Raw genomic sequence first — 17304 nt, 5'->3', positions numbered from 1 at the left:
TTTGAGATGAGGCGACCAGATGGTAGACTACTCAGAAAGGCACAGGAGCAAGACCTGGAAAACAGTTGGCTCCCTTGCCTGCTTGTCCACCATTGAGATCTGCTAGACTGGCATTGCTTCAAGAAGAAGCAGGTGCAGCTCTGGAATCCAGGACTGTGTGTGTTTATGTGGTCGCCATGATGATGTGGTTCCAAGCTGTCCTGAGCCATCATGAGGGAGACTGCAGGTTCCGACGTTGCTCTTTGACAGCCTGGACTTTGTTGCCATTAGAAGCATCTCCTGCCAACCTTCACAGGAGCTTGGCTGAGCTCCTTGCCCACTTTTGTCAGGGTAGCAAAGGAGCAGTTTGGAGTGAATGTGTTAACCACACAACCCTGCAGAGGCTTGGGAAAGAGGTTAGGGGCTGCAATGTAAAGATACTGTCTGAACTGAAGATACTGTACCTCAGCAAGACTCCTGAGTAAGCTTAGCAATCATGGAATAAGAGGAGAGGTCCTTGTGATGTTCCTGTACGTGAATGTAATGTAAATATGGTAAGTGCAGGTTTATTATAGGAAATATGGTAAGTGGAGTGAGTGAGAAGGGGGAGTACATGGGCTGTAGAATGCTGGATGATGATTGGTTATGTGTTTGAACGGCTGAAGGTATAAATGAGAGGATGACAGTTGAGTTGGGGGTTGGACAGGGTGGTTGTGGACAGAGAGGTTGATGTGGAGAGTAAGAGGTGGCTGTTGAGATATTGGACTGGGTGTTCTGAGGCAAATAGTAGGAATTAGGAACATAAGAGAAACATATATGAAACCATATGCTTGTCAATGAAAACTATAAGTAATCTTGTTATTCTTAGTGTTATCAATAAATATTTTCTTGGTTCACTTAAAGCCTGATTCCTCAGCTGGGGGGGGGGGGCACAGACCAGGGGGGAGGCAGAGTAACCAAGGCTGAAGAAGAAATAGTATCGAATGGTGGCAGCGGTGAAGGAAGAGATATTGTATCAACATGCAGTACCACAGAGCAACCCAGAGCTGTGAGCTTCATAGGCAAGAGGCTTCAGGGAGGTTGGGAATTACCTATACACACAGATACAAGGTATCAAAGTAACCAGGAAGAGACTAAGGCACAGTCTAGAGGTTATATTGGATACACAGAGTGTTGGGTAGTGTGGCCTAGCAGGGGGATCTTTTGAGATCTGTGCTAGAGCGGAGAGAGGTAAAAATAAACACGACGATCCTGACTGCTGGTAGCCATGAATGGGAGCGACGCAGGTGGTGCCAGGGAAGGACGTGACAGTCCTTTTATGAATCAGGATCTGGTTAGGAAAACAGGAAGCAAAGAGCAGGAATAAATGGACAGTTCTCCCAATAGAGGGCTGAGAAAATGGAGTCCCCCAAGGATCAGTATTGGGACCTGTGCTTTTCAATTTGTGCATAAACTATCTAGTGTTAGGGGTGAGCAGTGAGATGGCCACATTTGCTGATGACACTAAATTGTTTGGGGTTGTTAAAACAAAAAGGGGATGTACTCAGATCCTGCTTGCAGGCTTCCCAAGGGCAACTGGTGGGCCATTGTGAGTAGAGGATGCTGGACTAGATGGGTCATTGGCCTGATCCAACAGGCTCTTCTTACATTTTTATGTTAACTGGGGGGTTGATAGAGTAGGGATGGAAAGATCTATCAGTTTCAGTTTTCTCAGTTTCTCATTTTTCCAGTCTTAAATTCAGTTCTCCACATTTCTGCAGCAATTTGCAACTTTAAAAAAAAATCCTCATGAAAATTCAGCATTTTAGTGCAAATTTCCCCTAATAAACACATTTTTGTAAGCAGTTTTGGCTAATGTACACATTTTTGCAAGCCATTTCTCATCATATAATGCATTTTTGTATGTTATTTTCACTCACACATTCATTTTTATGCGCACTTTCCCCTGACATACGCACTTTTGTAAACATTGGTTGCAGAAGTACACCATACAATTCAGATAAGTGTGAATTTCGAAGCCTGGCTGTGTTTCGGTTCTCAGATTTTTTTCAGAAAGTGCAAATTTGATACATTCGGCTTGAAATGTGAACTGAATCAAAATTCTCACCCAACCCTATCATAGAGAGGGCTGCAGTCATCCAGAACTTCAGGTTACTTGGAAATAAAATCCCATACCTCTAAAGGAGTGGGAGGGGGAACTGTTGCCATGTGTGGTGGAGGTATAGGTATGGTGGGGATTACTAGGACATGACCTTTGCAAACACCTCTGCCATTACAGGGCAACTGATGCCCTCTGGACCATCTTTAGCTTATTGGTGATAAAGTGCTCAGAGGATATTGAAACAGTCCATCAGGGACTGGTGCTTTTCATGCTTACAGGCAATCATGCGAAGACATCAGAGGTTTCTGTGAAGGGCTGGCTGGATAGGATTTGGGAAATGGTGCTGTCAGAGCACTTGACATATTATAAGTACTAAGGGGTTTTGTAAAAAAGGACAAATTTGAGACAATCTGAATGATCTTCTTGACTTATGTAAACCAGTACAGATGGCTAACACAACCCCCAGTGGTTCAAGTTAAACTGTGGAGATGTTTCGTATGAGAGGAGACCATCTAATGTTCACAAAGGGAAAAATAACTCATAATTGAACTTGCATCGTTTGCTTTATTTCAATTGTTCAGCAAACATGTGCTCTACACATTACATGTATTGCTGCATTGTACGTCTTTGAAAAAAAATATTTTTGTTTCAAAAAAATCCCACACCTCTCCTGCTCTCTTGAAAACCCTTCTCATCTACGATGGTAGAAGACAGAGCTTGAACACTGAAAATACATTCTGGGGCTAAGCCGCAGCTCATAGGCTATGGCTCAAATTAGACCCTTGCTGTCTCATGTCAGAGTGGTCTGATGCCCTCCAGGGATGCTGAGCTCATCACTTTACAGGTGCATGGATCAAATCTGATTATATCCTTGGCTATGAACCGATATTCAATCCGTCTCTTGGAGGACATGAACTAATTCAATCACAAATCCAAGGGCAAAAAGGTGAACCATTAAGGCACAGTTAAGATATGGGGACCCTGCATCATTAAGCCTATAAAGTCAAGAAAGGTGCAAGGCAGTCAGATCAAGCATCAATAATACCCACCCAAATCACATCACCAGATGACAAGGGCAAACAGATGAGGAAGTCCAAGCCCTGCCAAAAATGCCAGACTGCTTATTTTTCTCTCCCATTTATATCCTACCCTTTCTTTTCTTCCAAAGAGATCAAGTGGGTCTACAAGGAGGCATCACATTTCATCCTCAGAACAGCCCTGTGAGGTAAACATAAGAACATAGGAAAAGCCTGTTGGATCAGGTCAATGGCCCATCTAGTCCAGCATCCTGTTCTCACAATGGCCAACCAGCTGCCTATGGGAAGCCCGCAAGCAGGACCTGAGTGCAAGAGCTCTCTCCCCTCCTGCAGTTTCCAGCAACTGGTATTTGGAAGCATACAGCCTCCGACCATGGAGGCAAAGCTTAGCTGTCATGGCTAGTAGCCACTGGTCACCTTATTCTCCATAAAGGTACATTTGACTGAGAAAGTGAGACTTGCCTCATTCCACCCTGTGAGCTTAATGGCATCAGAGATCCAAATCCAAATAAATACCCTAACCACCATACCAGGGTGAGGAGCCTGCAGCCCTCCAGATGTTGCTAGATTACAACCCCCATCATCCCTGACCACTAGCCATGCTGGATGGGGTTACTGGGAGCTGGCATCCAAGAACAGCTGGAGGACCACAAGTTCCTCACCCCTGCTTTATGTCATCTCCCTCTCCTCTCACTGGGCCAGATGGGCCTTGGTCTGATCCAGCAAAGCAGTTCTTCATGCCCAGTGTCAGGGATTGGTGAAGGGCCTCGGGTGTTCAGAAGGTCCCCTCACCAGCCACTCCCCATTGGGCCCCTGGAAAGCAGTTTTAGTAATGGGTGGTAGAGATGGGAGAGAAATTCAATTCCATTTGCCTTTAAAGGCGAAGCTACCAAATCTGCAGTTTCTGAAACAACAAACAAGCAGAAACACAGCTATCTTTGACATTTACATTTATCGGAATGTTGTGATGCAGTTCTCCAACCAATGTTTACCAAGATGCATATTTTAGGGGAAAGTGTGCATTAAAACAAATACATTAGTGGAAACAGCATACAGAAATGCATTATTATTAGGGGACATTGCTTGCAAAAATGTGTACATCAATTCAAAAGTTGGTTTTGACATTATACAGCCTGGGCCTTGATGATCTCTGGGAGCACCTTCTCCTATTATGAGTTTCTCAGAGTTCTAAGATCATAAAATAGTAGAGTTGGAAGGGGCCTCTAAGGCCATTGAGTCCAACTCGCTGCTCAATGCAGGAATCCAACTGAAATCATCCCCAACAGGTGGCTATCCAGATGCCTCCAGGATTGGAGAACCCACCATCTTCCTAGGTAATGGGTTCCATTGTTGTATCACTCTAAGAGTTAAGATGTTTTTCCTGATGTTCAGCCAAAATCTGGCTTCCTGCAACTTGAGCCCATTATTATTTATTATTTAATTTGTATCCCGCCCTTCCTCCCAGCAGGAGCCCAGAGCGGCAAAGCACTAAAAACACTGTAAAACATCATAAAAACAGATCCTAAAATACATTAAAACAAAACAGCGTTACAAACATTAAAAAAAACTTTTTAAAAGGATTAAAAACATTATTAAAAAAAATATTATTCCATGTCCTGCACTCTAGGATGATCAAGCAGAGATCATCATCCTGGCCCTCCTCTGTGTGACAATCTTTGAAGTACTTGAAGAGTGCTATTATATCTCCCCTGAGTCTTCTCTTCTCAAGGCTAAACATGTCCAGAGATCTTCTGCCAACTTTCCAAAAGTTGTGGTTTGTTGCTATTAAAAGTGGGGCCTTCTTGGTTGTGGTTCCAGAGGACACACTTCCTCAATATTCATATGTTCTTCTTTGGTCTCATCGCTGACTGTGATGTCCCTGTATATATATGACTGTAAATATGGTAAGTGCGGATTTATTAGAGTATATATGGTAAGTGGACAGTGAGAGGAGGGAGTACATGGGCTGGAATGCTGGAGAATGTTGTATTATGATTGGCTGAGCGTTTGAGTGTCTGTAGGTATAAATGAGAGGATGACAGTTGGTTGGGGTGGTTGGCTGAGGAGAGAGTTCGGTTGGTTTTGAGGGTTGGATTGGATTTAGATGGGTAGTGAGGCAGGTTATTGATGGCTAGAAACAGAAAGAGTAACGCATCTGATGAAACCATACGCTTGTTAAACTATACCTTTAAGTAATCTTGTTATTCCTGTATATATAAATAAATATTTCTTGGTTTACGTAACATCTGATCCTTGGCTGGGTTACACAGACCAGAAGGGTGGGCAGGGCATATACCAAGGTGGGGAAACAGTATCAATGGTGGCAGCTGTGAAGAGATAGTGTAACATCATCAGGTATCTTTATAGGCACAAAGATACAGGGGGGTTGTGGCCTGCAAGTGCACCCAGACACAAAGTAGCAATAAGCCAGGAGGAGACTAAGGCACAGTCTCAAGGCAATATTATTTACAGGGAGTGTCTGGTGGTGCTGCCTAGCAGTGGGATCTTGAGAGATCTGTGCTAGGGCTGGTGTGAGAACCGTTAAGAGACCAGGACCCTGAGGTGGGATCGTGACAGGTGGTGACCACAGGAGGGGGCCTGACACTGCTTAGTTCTTTTCTAGCTGCTCATGAACTTCAAATGTCCTGCCTCCCTGGAGAAGACCTCGAAGCTTGGCTGGTCCACCCCAGTCAAACCACCATCTGAGAAGGATGGGGCTTCTGCCCCTCAGTGAAAACTACAAGGTAGTGTCACTCACACTCAAATGCAACCCATTCCTGGAGAACCTGACAAGGTCCTTCTCATCCCTATTCTGTGCTCCAGTCCAAACTCCCTGGGCAGCGTACCATAAAACAATGTCTTTGCTAATCTGCGTAAGCAAGAGGGACAGCCAGTGGTCTGGGTTTCACGGGAGGAGGATGGCTATGAGTTGGTAAGACTTTCATTTATATATGCAGAAGATGAGACCCCAGGTTTTAATCCATCAAGTCATTGGGTGTCTCAGCTCTGCTAACATGGAGATCACCTGGGAGTTCCCGGGCTTTGCGGATCTACTGAGGCTCCATGTGTGGGAGCTCTCTCTTCTGAATATTATACGGTGACAGAGCTATCAACTCACGTGTAGGGACAGGTGACTAACAATGGTGTGGCACCTCAGCCAAATTCTGATTGGCCTAGAGGTGAAAGGAAGCCAATTTCCCCCTTTGGGTGCCCCCATAGGAGCCGGGCAAGGCATGCCCTGTTAGGCTACAGCAAAACAAGAACCCTTCTTCATATCTTGTTTGCAGGAAGAGGTGAAGATCAGGAAGTCAGCCTTCTAGTGTTATCAGGATCTTCTCAAGCACCCAGAACATTGTGACCATCAGAGGCCTCACCACAGTGCTTGTGCGTGTAGAAGAGGAGCATGAGGATGTGGTCGAGATGAGGACCCAGATGTGCTGCCCAAAAAGTGTTGCAGCTTCCCTAAATCAAACTGCCCACTTAAAGGACCACATGGTTTTGGAGACCATTCTAAGATCATTCTCTGCATTGCACACACCCCTCGTCTAATGGAGTGAGAATGAACAATGGATCTGACAAATTAATACTATCAGTTGCTCGCTGTTCCCTCCAAGGTCATCTCTCTTTCTGTCCTCTTCTTGTGAAGGCAACAAAGGACATCTTGCAGCATCTTCTGGAGGGCCTCCACTAGCACCCTGGAGGCCATCTTCTGGCGGGGGACCCTTACAACCTGCAGGAGCCGCTCCACAAGATCACCAAGCACCTAGTAAGAACCTTCCTTCTCCAGCCCCTCAATCTCTCTGGTGCAGACACAAAAGATTGGAGCATGGTTGGTGCATGATGCACAAACTACACAACATTGGATTTTGTCTGTTATCTTAAATTTGGCACCACAGCTTGGAGAGGAAGTTGGATGCACTCACCTATGATAGCGCTTCCCACTTCTACAGCAAGCAAGCTTCAGTGAGGAGGATGGCTGCCATGTTCATTTGGAGTCCTCCTTAGTGGGCAGCCAACAGGCAGAATCTCCTTTCAGGGTTTGTCCCATAGGATATATGGTTGTAAAATAAGTTGTGACCTCTGGAGGATGGGCCTTTCCAGCATTTGCGTATTTGGGTAGAACTGACTGCACAATTCCCTCCCCTCAATGCAACATGGGAGTGTTGCTCCGTTTCTCTCTCAGGGATCAGACTGTGAGTGGGAACCGTTTGTGGAGGTGGCCATGTGTTTTCTCCATTCTCATATCTCTAGGTCACCTGAGTCACAAGAAAGTCAGCATCCCCACTGAAGAGAACACGTACATCTATCATGCTTGTGAGGGTTTGGGGGTGGGAAGGGGCAGGCAGAAATATCTTTGCTGGGTGTGGTTGGGCCAGTCACTGCCTCTCAGCCTCATGAAAACCCTATTCATAGGGTCGCCATAGGTCGGAATTGACTTGAGGGCAGTACATTTACTTTACTTTTTCTAGATTCTGCTGCATTGCTCTTAGCTTCTTCAACACTCTCAAACCCCCTCACCACGTTAAGGTGTGCATCCTAGAGGGGGAGGCAGAACTTTAGAGAAAACGTATATACCGATATAGACCACTAGCACCATCTAGAGTGTCTGGGACTCTGGACTCTTGCTGGGAATATATATTGCTGATTTTATCTCCAATCCACTCTCCCAGTTTAATCCTCCCCCCTTTTTTGCAATAGCCCACCTAGTCTGAAGTGCTAGCTGTTTTGTACAGGAAGATCAAAGCCTTTAAGAAGGTTGAATTATCTATGCAGAGGATCATTACTGATTGGCCATTGGGCCACTTACATCTGAGATGGAACTTGGTTTGACATTGGTCCAGGCCCCTTTCCATCTGAGATGGAAGGCCAGCTTTCACTGGTCTCAGATGTCTCTCTACATTGCATTTGCACTAGATTGTTATCATGCCACCCCCACTGGAGGATTTGTAGTGCCGTATCACAATCCTGGGTTTGTATGAAACCAGAGTGCAGCCACCACTGGAGGATTTATTGTGCCGCATCACAATTCTGGATTTGCATGAAGTCAGGGCAGGACAGGGGAGCAAAAAAGAAGGCATGTTACACAGCAGCAGTGGCTGTGGCATGAAAGTGAGGATGCTGAGAGAGAAAAAGTGGTGGTTTAAAACAATGAGAGAGGTCTGAATAGATTTGGAAGGGAGGAACACTGAGGGCTTTTAAAAAAAGTTTTAATAAGAAGAAATGGCTTCTGTGTTGTGCTCATCTCTACTACTAACACGAAAAAGCTAATAGAGTCTTTCCCAACTCCTTTCTTGCTGTACTCAAACCTCTCCTGTTGTTTAAAACCAGAACATTTTTCCTCCTTGCCCCTCCCTTCTCGCTCTACTCAAACCTCTTTCATTACTTAAAAAGGGGGTGCAAAGACGGTGCAGAGCAGGTGGGTGGAGGTATGGAAATGGTGGTGGTGTGCATGCAAGGGAGAATTCAGAAAAGGAGGAGGAGGGTGTAGGAAAAATGGGGTGATTGTGAAAATGGTGTGGGTAGGTGCTCACACATGTGCAAAGGGGGGCTACAGGATAGAAGGCAGGAGGAGCATGAAAATTGGGGTGGTCTGTGTGTGAGGGAGAGTTGAGAAAAGGAAGGGGGAGTGAGGAAAAGGGACAAAGGGGGAAAGGGGGTTGCAAAAAAGGAGGGAGGAGGAGGCTTGGGAAGGGGGTGAAGATGAAAGTGGGGGTGTGAAAGGAAATGCAGAATAGGAGAGAATGATGATGGCTTCATAACTGGGTGGAAGGTAAAAGGGTGCTCAGTAGTTGCAATGTGTGGAAGGAGGGAGTTGCAGGAGGTTACCATGGGGTGCAAGGGGGGGTGCAGAAAAGGAGATGGAGGAGAGGGAGTCCGACCTTTCAAGGAGCTGTCCAAGGTGCCAAAACCTATTAGTTAGGACTAAAACCCGAAACAGTTTTAGTACAACTACTAAGCAATAAGACAGAAGTAGCTTGGACATCTCCTTGAAAGTTTGGACTAAAAGCCAGAGCAGATTCCACTGCCCCACTGACATGGTGCCACCAGCCACCACCAAGTACATGCCTTCAGAGAGTTATGGATGAGGCAGGTTGTGAGGTCAGGTGGAGGAAATGAGAGATCCACCTCCAGGGATGTAGTACCATCATGGCTAGGGAGAGCAAGCAACAGAGGATAGGGGAAAAAGGGAGAGGCACATCAAAGCCCTGTGTTGCTGATCACCAGTAGTGTAGAGGCAAATTCAGAAGTACAGGGTCCCTTCCTGATAATCATAGCTGTGCCCCTCACAGCCACACCCTTTCTAAGATTATGGAATAATCTGGCCAGGTTTGAAAGTTGCTTTCAGGGTCTTTGTCACTGTCACCATTTGACGTCCTTTCTCACTGTCAGAGGTGTTGCTGGAATTACTGAGCTCAGTGTTTACACGTTTAACTCCTGCTGCTACCAAACTGCTTGATGATGTAGATGGGATGCTATCAACAAGATTCACTGTCTCTTCAGAAGTTACAGGAGATTCACTGTCCACAGCTTGGCATTTTGAAGTAGGAACTAATAGGAACTCCTTTTACTCTGATTGGCTCCAGTCAGCAGGAAAGGACAAGGAAGCAAGTTAGAAGACTCTTTTCAGTGGCTAACACACTCCCCTTCCATGCCGATTGGCTCGTAGGATGCTGGAGACATAGGGACCCTGCTGGGACCCTGCTCCCCAAAAAGAAAGGAGTCTAAGACCCCCTGAGACCCTGGATGACTACACCCCTGCTGACCATAAGTTACTGACAGAGCAGGGTGGGAAGCCTTCTTAGCCCAAGGGTCTGCATTCTCTTCTAGGCAAACGTCGTGCCAGCGGTGAGCAGAGTCAGAGGCAAAAAGTGAGCATAGCAATTAATGCCAATTTTCCCTCTGTGCAGCAAGCTTATTTCTTCATACACTCAGACAGTCCTCTCTGCCCTCCATCCAGGCAAGCACTTTCAGAGTGCAAGGCTGCATTCCAACCAGACAAAAGCACCCAAGGAGGTTGCAAAGCGGGGCTGGTAGGGGTGTGGCCTGGGGAGAAGGAATATGGCTGGGGAGATTCCTGAGGGCCAGACAGAGACGTCTGCAGGGCCGTGCTTGGTCCCAGGGCCTGAGATTCTCTGCTCCTGTTTTAAACCATCAATCGCTACTGTATAGGATGTTAAGCATAAAAAATAAGCTTCGTTTTATTTATTCCCTGCACCCCAGCTGTTCGCTCTCAACCAATAACGGCAGCGGAGCTGATTGAGACTCCAAATATCAGCTTGTTAAGCCCATCTCTGCCTCCAACCTGGTTGCCCCTTCCATCCCAATTAATTTTATTTATTTGTTTGCTTGTTTAAATTAGACATATCCCACTTTTGAAGCCAATTATGAAAGTTGCTCACAAAATACTAACAATAAAAGCACTCTAAAAATAGACCAAATGCAAAAAGCAGAGCAGCATTAGAGCCAGCAGAAAACAGATGAACAAATTAGAATGTCAAAATGAACACTAAAAATGCCAATAGGGCATCAGGGGGCAATCCAAGGAGATGGTCAATGGGCTCAGATGGTCCTGCCATAAATCATACCGGCCAGCTGGTCAGGAGGGGAAATGCAGCCAGAGACACCCGCAATTCCAAAACAATAAAATACAACAGCATTCCATAAAACGTAGATGAAAACAAAAGTATATATCACAAAACTGAGGATTGTATCCATGTCTGTTGTACTCAGAGTAGACCCATTTAATGAATGGACAACTTAGTTTCCTGGGAAGTGGGACTGGCTGTTAAATCACTCTGAAAATTGTAGATCTGTGAGGGGAATAGAGGATCTCCAACTTTCAGCACCCTTCACAAACTACAGTTCCCAGGATTCTTTTGGGGGCAGCCATGACTGTTTAAAGTGGTATGATATTGCTTTAACTATATAGTGCTGATGGGGTCACAGTTGAGGTTGAAATTAATTAAAGGGAAGAAAACAGCCTGCTCCAGTTCTATCTCTGGAGCAAGGCTTAATTAGATAGATTCATAGAGTTGGAAGGGGCCTATCAGGCCATCAAGTCCAAGCCCCTGCTCCGTGCAGGAGACCAAATTGAAGCATCCCAGAGAGGTGGCTGTCCAACTGTCTCTTGAATGCCTCCAGGGTCGGAGAACCCACCACCTCCCCTTGTTGAAGAAGGCGGCTCTGGAGGTAGGTTGCATCCAAATATTAGAAATCACAACTGACATCACCCAACTCTCAGAGGAAAAGGGGGAGGAGGGCGGCTTCTGCGGCTCTCCTGAGGTTTCCACTCCTCCTGCTCCTCCCTAGATGAATCAGACACCGCTTCCAGTATAGCATCTCCTTCTCTCCCCCCGACCCCTCACCAAGGGGCAGGCGGGCGGGCAGGGGGGCCTCGGTTAGCAGCTGCAGCCACCATAGAGCTGGACTGAAGAGAAAGACAAACAAGGAAAGGCTCTTGACAATCGAGGTTCCCTCAGAGGATGGATAGCGGGAGCTGGCCGCCAAGCGCCCCACGCAGGAGTCCGCATGGGCTCCTTGCTCCACCTCTAACATTGCCCACTGCTCTGTGAGCAGCCCCAACATGGACAAAGGAGGAGGAGGAGGCGACGAGGGAAGTGACTTGCTTGTGTGTTCTGGATCAATGTCTTGCTGCATGACCCAGCCGCTTCAGCTGACAGATGGATGGCCTGACATTCTCCTGTAGAATTCTCTAAGCAGAATTCATGGTTCCTTCAGTGATGGCAAGTCGTCCAGGTCCTGATGCAGCAAAGCATCCTCAAGCCAAGAAGAGAGAGGAGTGGATTTTTGCTTTGTGATTTGTTAATGTATTTTGTTGGATGTTGTAATTGCTGCTTTTTGTAAATTGTATTGTTTTTACTGATGTATTTTTATATTTGTGTTTATCTTTTGTAAGCTGCCTTTTGGCCAAAAGGTGGGGTAGAAATAAACAACAACAACAAACAGAAACGCAAGCCCTTTTTGAGAGCTTGGCTTGGGCTCCTCCTTGTTTGGCTCCAACCCCCTGGCTGACTCCTGTTTTGGAGGTTGCCAGCTGCCACCTTGTACGCTTGATCAGGGTGGCAGCACAGCAGCCTTGGGTGAAAGTGAAAGCAGCTGTTTCCATCATCATGGATGCCTTCCTCATCTCCTTCCATATGCCGTGGTTTCTGGTGAGTGGGGAGTCGAGCATCTTACACAGAGCATAATAGTCATTTTATCAGGACCAACTGACAGTCATAGAATAGATGTTGTTAGAATAAATTCAACTCGTAAAAGACATTGAGCTTTGACAGAAGATCTTTTGCCAGCAGAAATGGGACGTTTAGCTTTGCCAAGAAGGATTACCATTTAAACTGCTTCTGTGAAGTAAGAAAGAGGTATCCAGCCTCTGCTTGATATTGATTTTCCACCTCCTCTGACTTCCTCTATGCCAATTTGTCACAAACAACAGTAAAACTTGAAAGTGTCGTTATTACCTATTGCTGGAGCAAGGAGGGTCTATCAATTGCACTGGTCCCCTGGAAGATGACACTATTGCTTCTGCTCTGCAAAAAAAAAAAAAGCCCTGGGGCTGTGCTCCCTTCACTACAGTATTATATGCAAGCTGAGCCCCAAGGGAACGCACCCCTTCCCTGAGCTCTCCCTGTGCCATTGGGTCTATCTAACCTGTTGTCTTCACTTTGTCATGAAACTGGATGAGGAGTCTGTGACGCCCTTCCCAGAGTCATGTAGAGTCCTCCTACACCAGCAGCTGAGAGACACAGACAGATCCACTCCTTGGTGAATCTGCTGACACCAGAGCCCACATCCCATTCCCTGAACCTCCAGGGAGACACCTCGGCCACCAAACTGTGATGACTGAGCACAGACTCCTCGAAGGATCTGGAAAGACCTGGGGAACTTTCTCCAAAGCCATCTCCACAGCCTGAAGCCCTACTGCCTAGGAAAAAGCCAACGGCTGCAGGAAAAGGTACTGGCCTTGTAACGCATCATGCAGGAAGCCAGGCATCCACCTTGACTATCTAGCCCAGGCGGTAAAGCAAGGATGGGAGACCATTGGCCCTCTGGATGTTACGGAACTACATCTCCCATCAACCCCAGCCGGCATGGCCAATAGTCAAGGCTGATGGGAAATGACGTACAGCAATATCTGAAGGGCCAAACGTCCCTCACTGTCATAAGCCCTGTGGAGGATTCCTGGAGTGTTGAGGAGGAGAAGGAGATAGAATGGGACCCAGGGGAGGGGCCCAGTGGCTTGCAATGGGGGGGCAGAATCAGAAGGCTTCAGCACTTTTGACAGTGACAGCTCCACCCCCTTCACTCCAGTTGAAAGTGGACTGCCTTCAAGTCGATCCCGACTTATGGCAACCCTACGAATAGGGTTTTCATGGTAAGCGGTATTCAGAGGTGGTTTTACCATTGCCTTCCTCTGAGGCTGAGAGGCAGTGACTGGCCCAAGGTCACCCAGTGAGCTTCATGGCTGTGTGGGGATTCGAATCCTGGTCTCTCAGGTCATAGTCCAACACCTTAAACAAATGCTGTCTGACCAGGAGCCATCCCCTTCCATCCCCTTCACCAGAGCTGTTGCTGCTGTGTGTGCCTCCTCTAGAGGAGGGGGAATCAGAGGCTCAACCCAAGTTGCTGTCTGAGACAGATTTTGATGAAGTGCCACCCCTGTCACCCAGGACTCTCAGACAAATGCTCAGGCATGCAGAAATAGCCCCAGCTTTTCAACTTTGAGCAGTGCTCGCTTGCTCACACCATTCGGTGAAACATTCCCCACACAAGTAGAAAGAGCCTCCCCAAACCTAATTAAAGGAACTCCAGGGGTGTGTGTAATTGCTTCAACAATGTGTTACCTATGAGTAGTCATGTCTAGTTATGCTGTATAGAGATGCAGAATCTTGTGTAATCTTTAAGCTGATCTATGAAATGCTCTAAGCTGAAATTCCACATTAAACATAATGGAGCAAAACACATCAATGAGTCTGAATCCAATGGAGTTGGTCAGGACACCTACTCCTGATGTAAAGTTCTCCCAGTTGCTCCAAGACACTTCTAAGAAAACTTGCATTTCCTATTTCAGTAGCAGGATGATCAATATGGTCCTGAGCCAGCACCTTGGTCCTTGTCCAAGGTCCTGAACACTCCATGTGTTGCCATGGTATCTGTTCAAGCCCTCAAGGCCTACTGATCTTTATCTTGCTTCAGTCATCACTTTCCCTTGGTGGTGGGCATCACCATCAGTGGCGGCTGGTGGCTCCATATCAGTGGGGCAGTGGAATCCACTCCAGATTTTAGTTCAAACTTTCAAGGAGCTGCTAGACACTTTGGACAGCTCCTCGAAAGTTTGGACTAAACTCCAGAGTGGATTTCACTGCCCCACTGACATGGAGCCACCAGCCGCCACTGATCACCATGGATCAAGACACAGTTGCCCAAAAGTCTCATGTTCTTTTAATCAGTTCTGCCTATTTTTCCTTGCTGTCTTTCATGCCTGGATTCTCTTTCAGGACACCCACACAATGTCTCTGAAATCTCTCCTCCCCTTCTTTCAGCTCCCTTCTCAAAACCCATCTCGTCTACTAACTTAATTTTTCCTTCTGTTCTTTGTTGTTCCTCATTGTTAAAATTCGGATTTTAATCTCCTTGTGGGGCAGAACGGTTTGTTGAAGAAAGTTTATTTGCCCCTGGCTCCAACAAAAACAGTTTCTGCCTCTATTGATACTAGCCCCAACAATGATCCCCAATGCCCTATTTTTTAAGGTACCAGTCCTCAAGATTATCTGAAATCACACTCCCCCACACCAAACCCCAACTCTGAGAGACATTCCAGGCAGGGGTGTTGCTAGGTACTCATGGTGCATTCCCAGGGCATACAATTGCATCAGTTACATATGCTAATTTATATGTCTTTATGTAAATGTAGAGAGCCAGTGTGGTGTAGTGTTGGACTACGATCTGGGAGACCAGGGTTCGAATACCCACACAGCCATGAAGCTCACTGGGTGACCTTGGGCCCTCTCAGCCTCAGAGAAATGCAATGGTAAACCCCCTCTGAATACCGCTTACCAGGAAAACCCTATTCATAGGGTCGTCATAAGTTGGAATCGACTTGAAGGCAGTCCAAATATATATATGTAAATGTAGGTTTCTGAGCAAATTAAGTTGGCCAGTGGTTGAGGTCTGATCAGAACTGCGCTCTGTAACTTGCTCAGAGAAAAAGCTTTTTTTTAAAAGGGGGAAGGATTAAATGTGGAGCCTGACACAAAAGACCCACAGCTTGGGGCCTTCCTAACAATGTCCCTCATTCCTCAACTGAATTCTAGCAAGCCCTGCTGTCCATTTGATTAGAACAAATGCAACCCAGCCACAAAGGCAAAACATTTAAAAATGCATTTCTAATTTAAGAAGCAGAGACGCAATGGTCTCATTTCACCATTCATCCTTCTCATTACAGAAATGGAGGGGGAAAAGACAAGCCACTCCTAAATTGAATGGAACAGGCAATATGATCGGAAGATGGTCCACGCTGTCAGCAACAAATTCAGCTAATAGTCATTTAAATTTTAAAAGAGGCGTGCATGGAGCTCAGTAAAAGAATGTTGTAGAGAGAATTGGCCAGAATAAATATAAAATAAAATTTAAATTTAAAATGCAGATTTCCTTGTGTTAAATCTCAAATTGCACATCCATCTTTATATAACAGGTTGCATTAATTTTGTCTGGATCTACACAAAGCCTTCATTGTGCCTTTTGGCTGGGTGTACTGCCTAGTGCAGCCTTCCCCAACCAGGTGCCCTGGACTACAGTTCCCATCAGCCCCAGACAGCATGGCAGGCTGGGGTTAGTGAGAGTTGTAGTCCCCAAAATCTGAAGGTTTCTGGGGAAGGCTAGTTTAGTGGTTACAGCAACACACCCATTACTGGAGTCAGTTGCTATCTGTGGAACTCTTTGCAGTTTGCTTTCATATATCTCTCATATGGTGACAAGCAGGAAAATGCTAACACTTTTTCCAAGTCCCAGAAACTGGATAATGAAGATGGCATTTCAGCAATGGGCTTGGACTCCCAACAACATGTATGTTCATTAGAATGTTTTCAGATCTTCTAATGAATGTGTATAGGGTGGAGACAGAGCCTAATCCCCACACATAGGACTCTCAAGTATACCATTTCAGGCTGCAGATGGAGTGCAAATTCACAATAAAATAGAGTTAATTTAATTAAAGAATATTTAATTAAATAACTAGCATGTCAGGTGAAAGGGTGGGAAAAGAAATTTCAAATCCCCACTTGGCCATGAAGCTCACTGGGTGACCTTGGGCCAGTCACTGTCTCTCAGCCTAACCTACCTCACAGGGTTGTTGTGAGGATAAAATGGGGAGAGGGAGAACAATGTTCGTATTCCACATTGAGCTCATTGGAGGAAAGGTGGGATATAAATAAATAAATAAATAAATAAAAGACACACATCCTTTCCCACTTGTAGCCTGAAATGGTCCAGTCCAGGAATAGGTTTACTGCCACCTGATCCTGCCGACCATATGACCTGCCCTCAGTTTTGGGGAAAAGGGCAAGGAGTGAGATCAGGTCTGGTTCTGGTGGTTAGACAGGTTAGGCACTGGCTGAGGGGCCCCTGGAGCTTAGAAGAGCCCTTCACTGCCCTGCCTCAGATGGGCCGCTGCTCACCTCCTTCCCTGCTGGGGCCCTGGATGGTTGTTTTAGCAGCAGGCGGGCTGCCTGGCAGGCAGCAGAGACTCAATCCTGACAAGACTGAGATGCTGTTGGTGGATGGTTTCTCTGATCGGATGGTGGATATATACCCTGTCCTGGATGGGGTTACACTCCCCCTAAAGGAACAGGTGCGTTGTCTGGGAGTCATCTTAGACTCTTCCCTCACACTTGAGGCTCATGTAGCCTCGGTGGCTTGGAATGCGTTCTACCAACTTCGGTTGGTAGCCCAGCTACGTCCCTATCTGAGTAAGGAGGACCTCTCATCAGTGGTACATGCTATGGTAACCTCGCGTCTGGACTACTGCAATGCGCTTTACGTAGGGCTACCTTTGAAGACGATTCGGAAGCTACAGCTAGTGCAAAATGGGGCAGCCAGACTGCTAACAAGAACTAAGCGGTCTGAGCATATAACACCTGTGCTAGCCCGTTTGCACTGGCTTCCAATATG

General features: G+C 46.3%; 1 long non-coding RNA gene across 1 annotated transcript; it reads left to right on the top strand.

Annotated features, from left to right (window-relative positions):
• Window positions 1–6795: 6795 nt before the first annotated feature.
• Window positions 6796–15776, top strand: LOC133370425 (uncharacterized). The gene is made up of 2 exons (XR_009759128.1): window positions 6796–6883; window positions 15581–15776. It is a non-coding gene; the product is annotated as an uncharacterized LOC133370425 (long non-coding RNA).
• Window positions 15777–17304: the final 1528 nt, after the last annotated feature.

The sequence above is a fragment of the Rhineura floridana genome, chromosome 15 (genome assembly GCF_030035675.1).
Source record: "Rhineura floridana isolate rRhiFlo1 chromosome 15, rRhiFlo1.hap2, whole genome shotgun sequence".
NCBI lineage: Eukaryota > Metazoa > Chordata > Lepidosauria > Squamata > Rhineuridae > Rhineura > Rhineura floridana.
The sequence above is the reverse complement of the archived record's forward strand: the minus strand, read 5'-3'. Positions and strand labels throughout refer to the sequence as shown.